Source organism: Botryllus schlosseri, chromosome 2, assembly GCF_051294905.1.
Source record: "Botryllus schlosseri isolate E-star chromosome 2, Bs_hap1, whole genome shotgun sequence".
NCBI lineage: Eukaryota > Metazoa > Chordata > Ascidiacea > Stolidobranchia > Styelidae > Botryllus > Botryllus schlosseri.
In genome coordinates, this window is record NC_137237.1 from 13252991 (window position 1) to 13263505 (window position 10515).

Here is a 10515-nt window from a genome sequence, read left to right on the forward strand (position 1 = left end):
CTTCAGACCAAGGGGAAGTTTGCCGTTTCATGTATACACTGTTTTAGAATTGTTCACCTGGTTTTCACGTTTGAAGTTACATCGTTGCGTTATGTGTTGGTTTCCCTTGTGATCTTTAGATCAAGGGGAAGGACGTAGTTTATTTTTGTCCTTGATGTTTTTGCGGCATATACACCGACTCATGATATACATACACACGATCTGCGCATATGCATACCATGAGTGCATGATGTGCATATGCCGCTGGACAAGGAAGTGCAGATATAGCCTTTACGACTTTCTAAGTCATGCACCAGCCCTCCAATCTATCCCAGTAATGCATGAGCGCCAAGCAGGGAAGCCATGGATACCAGTGTTACTAATCAGGTCTTTGGTCTGACCCGGCCGGGAATCGAACCCACGACCTACCGATCAAGAAGCCGGACGCTTAACCATTACGCTATCTTGATTTAGATCAGTGGTTCTTAACCTTTTTTCCTCCAGCGCCCCCTTTCAAAAATTATCGTGCTCCAGCGCCCCCCAACTTCATATTGTGAGGAATGTAATAAAGGCAGGGCCGTAACAGCACTTCGTCAACCCCCCCCCCCTATAAACGATTGCCTTGCGTACCCATAGCGTGATAAAACCAAACTTCTGAGGGCTTCGCCACCACGAACCCCATAGCGTGATTTCGATGGTCAGCAAAGTTTGTGTGGCCTGAATGATGCATGAATGAATAGGTGGTAATTACATATATAAGTCGCTATAAACTTTTTATCCTCTCAGCCCACGTAATTAGATTTACCAGTAGCGCTGAGTGAGCTGTTGTATAGGAAAATAAACGGCCCGTAAGTAATAGTTGAACATATTCGGGCGTGCCCGTAGGTAAAATTATTCGTTACCAGGGCCATAACAGCACTTCGTCAGCCCCCCCCCCCAAACAAAAAACGTTGGTCCTGGGCCCCAATCGGGCGATGAACCAAACTACCAGGGTACTTCACCCCGAGACCCCCATTCGGCTGTCCGCTATTTGCTGATATGCTGGTATTTGCTGATTTTTGCTATTTGCTGATTTGCTGGTATCTACATTGGGTGTCCATTTACTGAGGCAGCTACTCTCGCCTAGACGCGCGAAGCGCGGAAAATTTCACTAATTAATGATTGAAATTGGTCAATATGATCGGGAATTGGATGTATATTGAGATCAATTTTTATCTTCTCTCTGCTCTCGTAAACAGATTTACCGGTAGAGCTGAGTGATGTGTGTTTGAAAAGGTAGGACCCCTCAATAATAATTATAGATCTTCGGGCGTATACCCGTTGGCAGGAACGAAACGTCACTTCGTCAGGCCCCCGAAAAAACTTGGGTCTTGGGCTCCCATAGGGTGATAAACCAACCGCCACCCCCCCCCCCCCCACATCACGTTGTTCGCTTTTGCCACGGAATCAGCTGTACTGTTTAGCGAGCCAGTGCGAAGCGCGAAAACTTTTGATAATTCATGCTAAAATCGGTCAGTAAGACCGGGACCGGGAATTGCAAATATATTGCTACCAATTTCTTGTCCTCTGTGCTCACGTTACCAGATTTACCGGTAGAGCTGAGTGAGATGCAATGTTCCCTCAAAGTTGCGCACGTGCGCAGTGCTGACACCGTCTCTGCGTACAGAAAATCTACGTTGCTCACAACAAATCCGAAGTTAGGACCTTTTTTTTAATCGTCGTTACGCACTGTTGTCCAAGGGTCAGCGCAGTGACTTGTTGAGTGTGCGCAGACTCATCAAAACTTGAGGCGAACATTGTGAGGTGTCTTGGAAACTGTAGGGCCCGTAACTAATAATTAAACATATTCGGGCGGGCGAACCCGTTGATATGACTTCGTTGCATGATGTTATTTCGTGACCTCCTGTCTGCAATATCAAAAAATATAGAATCGCCCAACAGGAATATCCCTGTCGCCCAATCTTACTAAACTAAGAGACACACACGATTTCAAATTGGTATTTCTTCACTGGCATATAATTTTTCCCTGCCAGATGGAATTCGTGTTCTTGGGTGCAGATTGCCAAGACAGGAACATTCGGTGCCAGTCATTTAGGCGCCCATGGACAATTAAACCTATATGTATTTTGAAGGCTATATATAACGAAGTTTTCGGTGTTAATTTGCTCTGAATACTCATTAAGGATATGTTCTATCATCACATCATCTACTGCGAAGCCATTTTCCTCCAGCGCCCCCCATATCGCCCCCTGAGCGTTTCCGCCCCCCTTCAAAATCGCCAGCGCCCCCTGGGGGGCGCTGGGAGCAAGGTTAAGAACCACTGATTTAGATCAAGGGGAAGTGTGATTGTGATTAACGTAATTATTATGTGTGTGCTCCCGACGCTCCTGTCACGCGATCGACAGAACGGGCTCGAAGGCGAGAGGACTGGTTGTGCGGTTTTTACGGAAACGTTTTAAATACATTGAACTATATTACAATTACTCCAACATGGCTTTGCCAACTTTTATCGGGAAATGCAACAATGCAGCTCAAACGTCGTTATAATGAGCAAACAGTTGTCGCGATGTCAGACTCGGAGCCCCATTGTGCTGTACGCAAATTGAGGAATTACTGATTCGTTCGCTATCATCTGTACAGTAGGCTACTAATTCTTGTCTGCTTTATACACTCGCGTTCCCTATAAGTGTCACTTACCAGTGTTTGAGTTGTTATTAATATCTCGCAATGTGCAGTGCACAGCGTTGAATTACGTTGTCAAATATTGATGCAACACGAGATTCTCGGTAGCGCAAATTCTGAATTTATAGGATAGGTTTGAACGGGAACCTTCTATGTTCCAATACACTTCATTGCTGGACGGACTCTGTCGACCGCAACCATATCGCGGATAGAATTTCAAACCTTTGGGATATGTATTTCTATTGATAAGGTCGCGCCATGCGCCCATATCGCTCTTGCTGCAATAACACGTGGATAATTGAAAGCGCACCATTTTACGATCAAATTCGACTTGCTGATCGGGGCCTACGTAGGCCGTATAGGCCCCGGGCTGATATTAACCAGCGCGTTGTCGGCATTAAAACCCCAGATGCGTAGCCAAGGAGTTTCTCATTTACAACTAGAAATCCCGTTCTTTCGAAATGCCAATTCACTAATTCGTATTATCGATGCTGCGTACTGCAAATTAGCTAGAATCATTTGTATGCGAAATGGGTCATCGATATCTCATGTGCACTATCGTCGGTATTTTGATTTAGCACGTCCGCATGCAGGCCTGCTGTCGTCCGCAAAAACACTTTCGCCAAACAGTAACAATCTCCGAGTGTAATATTGTTTGTGTTCATGTTCATGTATCTTTTTGATTAACACTTATGCCCGCGTCCGAGCAAATTGTGCTCGTTGCCATTGCCGAATCTGGGTATTTGGGTATGATTAGCGCACCCTGTAATTGTAATTATTGCAGGTTTGCGGCATGTCTGCAATTTCGTTATCAGCGCAACCTTGCCGGCCGATTGTACAGTCCGATAATATTGATCAATACTATGTATTTCGCACAGCGTACTGATGCGTAACGAGCCTTATTAGATGTACAAATTCGACCCCATCGTTGGAAACCTAGATTCCATCGCGTGCTCTGAGAAACACCATCTCCTATCGCGATTTAACGACCAAATATACGTTCACATTCTACAAATTAAAGTGCATTAATTGCATCGATGAGGGCCGCAAGTCGCGTTTAAAATATTTTGTGAACCATTTTTGTGATAAATATTCGCGGAGCGCAAAGTTGAACAGTGTTTTATTGTGTGTGCCTGCTAGTTTGAATTTATTCCAGTGCCCATAATATTATTCCAATTATGCTTTGCGGACGTAAATCGGAAAATGCTGTCAAAATCGATGTTTTAATCAGCAATCAATTGTCGCGATGCGAGCTACTCAATACTAAATAAAAACCCATTGTGTGGGCCGCGTGGGCGGTAAATGATAATTACTGATTGGCCGTGCGCGTTTGTAATCATAATTCCTGTCCGTCCTTCGTGTTCCAGAATTGTCGTGCCGTGTTACTGCTCAGTTCTCAGTCCAGCGATGAATGCCGAGTGCGCCGCAATCAATGACCTAATTTCGCAGTAGTCTCAGCGGGAGATCGCGTAGCGCTGCATTGTGCGATGCGATATGCGTGCACAAACGAATCTCGCTAATTGGTCGCGCCCCACGTAACACTGATAACACGACTTGTTGAATTGCAACTGAATATTAGCGCCAAGAATGGTCATTTCAAAAGGTCGGGGTTTTGCGAGGTCGGGGTTTTGCGTTTCAAAAGAAGGGGGGTTTCGACACCCCTTGGCCACTCGCCAGCCGCCACCCCATGCAAAAATAAAAGTCGGCGCCTATGGTCATGGATACCAGTGTTACTAATCAGGTCTTTGGTCTGACCCGGCCGAGGATCGAACCCACGACCTACCAATCAAGAAGCCGGACGCTTCACCATTACGCTATCTTGTCATAGTATAGGGTTACCATACGTCCTCCTTTAGGAGGATTTGTCCTCCTTTTTGAGGTTTTTAAAAATGTCCTCCGAAGACGCCTAAATGTCCTCCTTTTTGAGATTTTGTCCTCTTTTTTGTGAAATGTAGGGCAAATTCGACTAAGATACAGTAAATCAGCACTGAAGTAACCCTTCGGCGGCTATTTCGATAGCCGAGCCGGAAAATTGACCTTTTTTTAGTCAACCATGCACCTGATAATGTGAAAGAAAAACTGTAATTTGGGCACTGTGCGAGAAAGTTGACCTTTTTTTAGTCAGCCGACCACAAAGTGGGATAAATTTACCATTTTTCTCCGGCATTGTAAGTTTGAAAATTTTTGAAAAAGTGTCCTACACTTTCTCGATTCCAAAATATGGTAACCCTACCACAGTAAAATTTAATAATGGAATCGAATACTGTGCAGGAATTTTAGAAATTGTCATGCCAGAAATCTTTAATGTGCGAAGATCAGTTTATATCAGTGTTGAGCAACGGACGGATTCGGATACGATTCGAACCGTATTTTGCACAATTTTGCGACAGCCGGGTCTGATTCGGATTCTATTCGGATATTTTTGGATTTCAAGTCAAAAGAATAAATCGTCAGGTCGACCACCAGAACGGACAGTGTACCCCCTGTGACAGGACTGGTAGCACTCTAAAGTTGGTCTGTTAAAGGTAGGGTTACCACATTTTGGAATCGGGAAGGAAGGATACTTTTTCAAACACAGAATACCGGTGGAAAATCCAGAAATCGTGGTAAATTTCTACCACTTCGTAGTCGGTTGACTAAAAAAGAGGTCAACTTCCTCGCTCGGAGCCCAAAATACAGTTTTTTCCTTCACATTGTCGGGTGGTTGACTAAAATATAAATAAAAAGTCAACTTTCGCTCAGCTCCCGAAATACCCGCCGGAGCGTTACTTCGGTGCAGATTTATGGCATCTCAGTCGAATTCTGCTATACATTTGATCGAAATTCCTAAAAAAGAGGACAAAATCTTAAAAGGAAGACATTTAGGCATCCTCGGAGGACATTTTCAAAAACCCGAAAAAGGAGGACAAATCCTCCTGAAGGAGGACGTGGTAACCCTAGTTAAAGGTCCACACAAATATAACTCAGCCAACTCTAGGCTTAGCTTTTGTTAAGGCTACGCCATAAATGTATCTTAGCTCAGCTGTACGACTGTGATTCTTCGAAAAAGTTATTCTATTCGAAATTTTCGGATTCGCGTGGATGAGATTGTTCGTGTTCGGACGGATAGTTCCTCAGAGACTCGAGCTATCGGATGGATTCGGATTCTATCAGAAATCAATAGCACTGGTTTATAGCTCTGTGGTCTGCACGAATCGAAGACAAGTATGATTTTAAATGTTGATAGCAACGATAATTATATATCATTGGTGAAGGTATCAGTATCCGGAGGTGGTCAGTAACGAACTACTTCTACTTTTTCGAAGTACTCAAGTAGTTTTCCTCTACTTCTGGTGCTTACTCAAGTAGATCTGATTTTTGCTACTTCTACTTCGTAATATTTTGTTATCTACTTACTTACTTTTTGCTATTTTCAGTTTGTCAAGTAGAAGTAGTTCAATCCTCTAATAAGAAAGATTTCGGGGCTGTTTTCACAGAGCATCAACATTCAATTTTCATAAAACATGAGTAAAGCCCAGTTGCGTGGCTCCGTTAACACTGTATTGTCGCTCATATGAAATATTTTATCACGGTTTATATATAGCTCATCATTACGTTTGAATTTTTCGTTTTGAAATCTAGCATTTACTTATCATATCGTAATCTTGCAGTCTATGACGTGTGCTAATCTGGAAAAGTGGATTCAGACTTTTTTAGTTTTAGACCTGTTTTAGCATATCACCTTTGAAACTTTTTGGACAAACACAGGAAAAACATTTTCTGCTTTTAGAAGTTATATTTATATTTCGCTTTAAATTACCAGTATCTTACTTTGAGTTTTAATTAGCATCACAGTTCTTTTGCCTGGAGAACATACATGTTGAAGTAAAGCAAGTGTTGTTTGTTTGTGGTATCCATGGCGTTTGTCGACCACTATGGTCATCTACACCAGGTCGATATTCTTCATTCCGTAACTGCTGACTTTTAGCACGGCCCACTTCTAGCCTTCTTAATAAGAAACCACACCACTCGCACGGATGAGATGGCGAGGAGAAGCCTAGATAAACCTCCAACACTTGGGTAAGAATTCTAGAGTCGACCTCGGTCGGACTCGAACCACAACCCATTGGTGTTGCAGCTGTGGATTAGACCACTACGCTATCTCACCACATCTAAAAGCAAATGTAGTAATCTCTTTAATTTCCGGAAATAAAGCTACACAATATGCATACTATGGGCTTTATAATATAGAGGAGGGTGCCATAGCATGATATTTTCTAAAACGTGCTATTCGATTAACCATAGAGAATTAGTATCGCATTTTCATATCAATGCTATCATTTTCATCCCATGATGCGTACGAATGCTTATATGCTGTCGAAAATTGGATACCTCCTGGTATGCATCAATATGAATCAAGCTCTGCACCTTTCGCATAGCTCAATTTGCAGCTTTTGACAATCCATGCATGCCAACGAATTACGATCGTTTTCACAACTACTGACTTACTGGAGTAGATTTAAAGTCAGTCAATTCTACTTCTACTTCAAGTAGTTTTAGGTTGCTTATGGAAGGATTAAGTACTTCTACTCGTACTTGAGTAGATTTTTTCGTCGCTACTTTTACTTCTACTTGAGTAGCTTTCTTGACTACTTTGACCACCTCTGTCAGTATTATTATAATTCTATTACCCTTTTTATCAATTCAAGATATTGCAAGAATTGAAACTCAGGGATAGCAAAGAATCAATCATCAATCGACAGATAATATTTTCATCCGCCCAAAACACACACACAATGTACAATGCGATATATAAGACACACAATAAAGGGTTAAAACGACTTGGTGAAGTATCAGTTTATTAATATTTTCATCGTTTGAAAAAACACCACAAAACTGCGATACATTTAAAAGAGAGCAAGGTGTCGAAACGACTTGGAGTAGTCTTTGAGATCAGACACCAACCTTGGCCTAAAACAAGTAGAGAAGAGGCATGTACACTGAATGCAAAGTAAAGCAGAGTATATAAAAGGCAATAGCGACAAAATGAGGTGGCATGTGGTGGAAGTGGAAGGCGAAATCAATGTCAGGTCGTTGTCAATGAATCAGACTCATCCAGAGGTGGTAAAAGTAGTCAAGAAAGCTACTCAAGTAGAAGTAGAAGTAGCGACGAAGAAATCTACTCATGTACGAGTAGAAGTACTTCTTCCATGAGCAACCTAAAACTAATTGAAGTAGAAGTAGAATTGACTGACTTTAAAAGTACTCAAGTAAGTAAGTAGTTGTGAAAAACGATCCTAATTCGTTCATAAAGAGGTGCAAATTGAGCTATGCGAAAGGTGACGAACTTGATTCATATTGATGCATACCAGCAGGTAACCAATTTTCGATAGCATACGCATTCGTCCACATCATGAGATGAAAATGATAGTATTGATATGAAAATGCGATACTAATTCTCTGTTTATTCAAACAGCACGTTTTGGAAAATATCATGGTATTGCGCACTTCCCCATATTATAAGGCCTGTAGTTTAGTCGAAGAGCAATACGGAGATATTGTGTTGGATGCGGTGTAAACACTTTGTGCGATTAGTAAACGTTCATAAACAAATATGGTAGACCGTAAAAATATTATATTGTGTAGCTTTATTTCTGGAAATTGAAGGCATTACTACACTTGTTTTTATACTTCAAGATGTACGTTATCCAGATAAAAGAACTGATATTAATTAGAAATCAAAATATATGGTACTGGGAATTGAAAGTGAAGTATAAATCTAAAAACGGAACATGTATTTAATGTCTTTAGTCCGGAAAGTTTCGAAGGTTGGTATGCTAAAACAGCTCTAAAACTGAAAAAAGTCAGAGTCCACTTTTCCAAATTAGGTCACGCCATGGACAGCTAGATTACGGTATGATAAGTAAATACTAGATTACGAAACATCAGTTTCTAACGTTATGATAAGCCATATATACTGTGATGAAATACTTGATATGGTGAAGGGCGACAATGCGGTGTGAACGGAACCACGCCTCCCCGCTACCTAAATTATATTCACCGACACTTTCGTGAAATCATCTGCAGTCACTATGCGCGCGAAGCGCGACGAAAATTCTGGGCTTAACTCAACTTTTATGAAAATTAAATGACGATACTCCGTGAAAACAGCCCCGCAATTTCTCAGGCTTTTTACCTGATTTGAGGATTAAACTACTTCTACTTGACAAACTGAAAATAGCGAAAAGTAAGTAAGTAGATCATAAAATATTATGAAGTAGAAGTAGTGAAATTCAGATCTACTTGAGTAAGTACCAGAAGTAGAGGAAAACTACTTGAGTACTTCGAAAAAGTAGAAGTACTTCGTTACTGACCACCTCTGGACTCATCCCATCTTGGCCCATAAATGAATAAACAAAACTGGAAAAATGTTTGATCATCATCATTATATTTCAATTTTCATCATGTCAAAACACCACAAGAATGAGAGATATTGAAAAGATAGGAGGGTGTCGAAAAGGCTATTGGAATAGTTTTTAAAAAAATCAGATACACACCCACTTTGTCCTATAAAGCATGTAAACAAGATGCATACTAGAGCAGTGGTTCTCAACCTTTTTCACCTCGCGGACCGGTAAAATTTCAAAAAATGTCTGGCGGACCGGTGAACTTTCAAAATTGAAATGAAGCCAAAATGTAAAGTATGCAACCGTTTTTTGCAATTATATGGTGCTAGAGAGCGATATTTAGAGGGTTTTTATCGTATTTAATTATATTCATGATGGCATCCATGTGATTTTATGGTAGTGATTCTGCCGAGTCGAGGTAAAATTGCCTTGTCCAGATAAACGTGCTACCGCCGAGAGTCCTTTACAGTCTTCCGCGCCGAAGGCCGTCGGTTTAACCGATCACGCCAACTCTAATAATATTCTTCTCTTTGACAATATCGAGCGATGAAGCGTATCGGAGTCGAACCAAGCACCTTGTCGTGCTACATTGCTCATTGCCCACTGCCACCAGACCTAGGCTACTCTGGCAACTACCTATACGAATACAATGCGTGCTGCAAGAAAACACATTACAGCAGCTATAGCGCCCATCCGCAAATCCGATCCGAAAAAGCACTTCGTCAGCCCATCCCCAAAGACGCTGGTCTTGGGATCCCCACAGGGCGATAAGTCAAACATCCGGGGGCTTCACCCCCAGACCCTACCATTGGGTGGATGTTTTCACCTGTACTTGTGAGCACATCCATTCTACTCAGCGTACGCAGAGAGTTTACGTAGCTTAATCGCGCCAATAGCGAATTTCGATCATTCGCGAGTGAAGCAGTTTTCTCGCGGCCAAATTTTTGGCCCTTCTTTAGGAGTCCCATGTTAACCTAAGCTTGATTATATGTTGGTGCGTCGTGGCGTGGTAATGGCTGATGCCAAAATACCAATAAATCATTACGTATTTCTCAGAAAAAGGCATCTAATAAGCAAGACATTTAGGGATACTAATACTAAATCGTGAAAAGCGCGAAAAGAAATTGAAAAATGTTAGAAAAAGTTTCAAATAAATACGCTATGATTTATGTTCATTTGCGAAATAATTTTGAGCCCTATTCAAGCTCGGCCCCTCTCCAATTGGGCGGTTTGTGGTGCCCCAGTTACGGTCCTGCACAAAATGAATGAATCGAAAACCAATGATCAAACTGCGCTGTTTAGCGATGAGTCGGCTCGTATCTGTTCTGTGTAGCCTACTTGGCGCTCGCATATCGTCAAATGACACGTCTTTAACTTTAAGTCAAATCGAACATGTTTCCAGCCCTAATGTTACCTCAGGAAGTTATCAATCAGTTTAAAATTTGATATTTTATTTATTTTATCAATG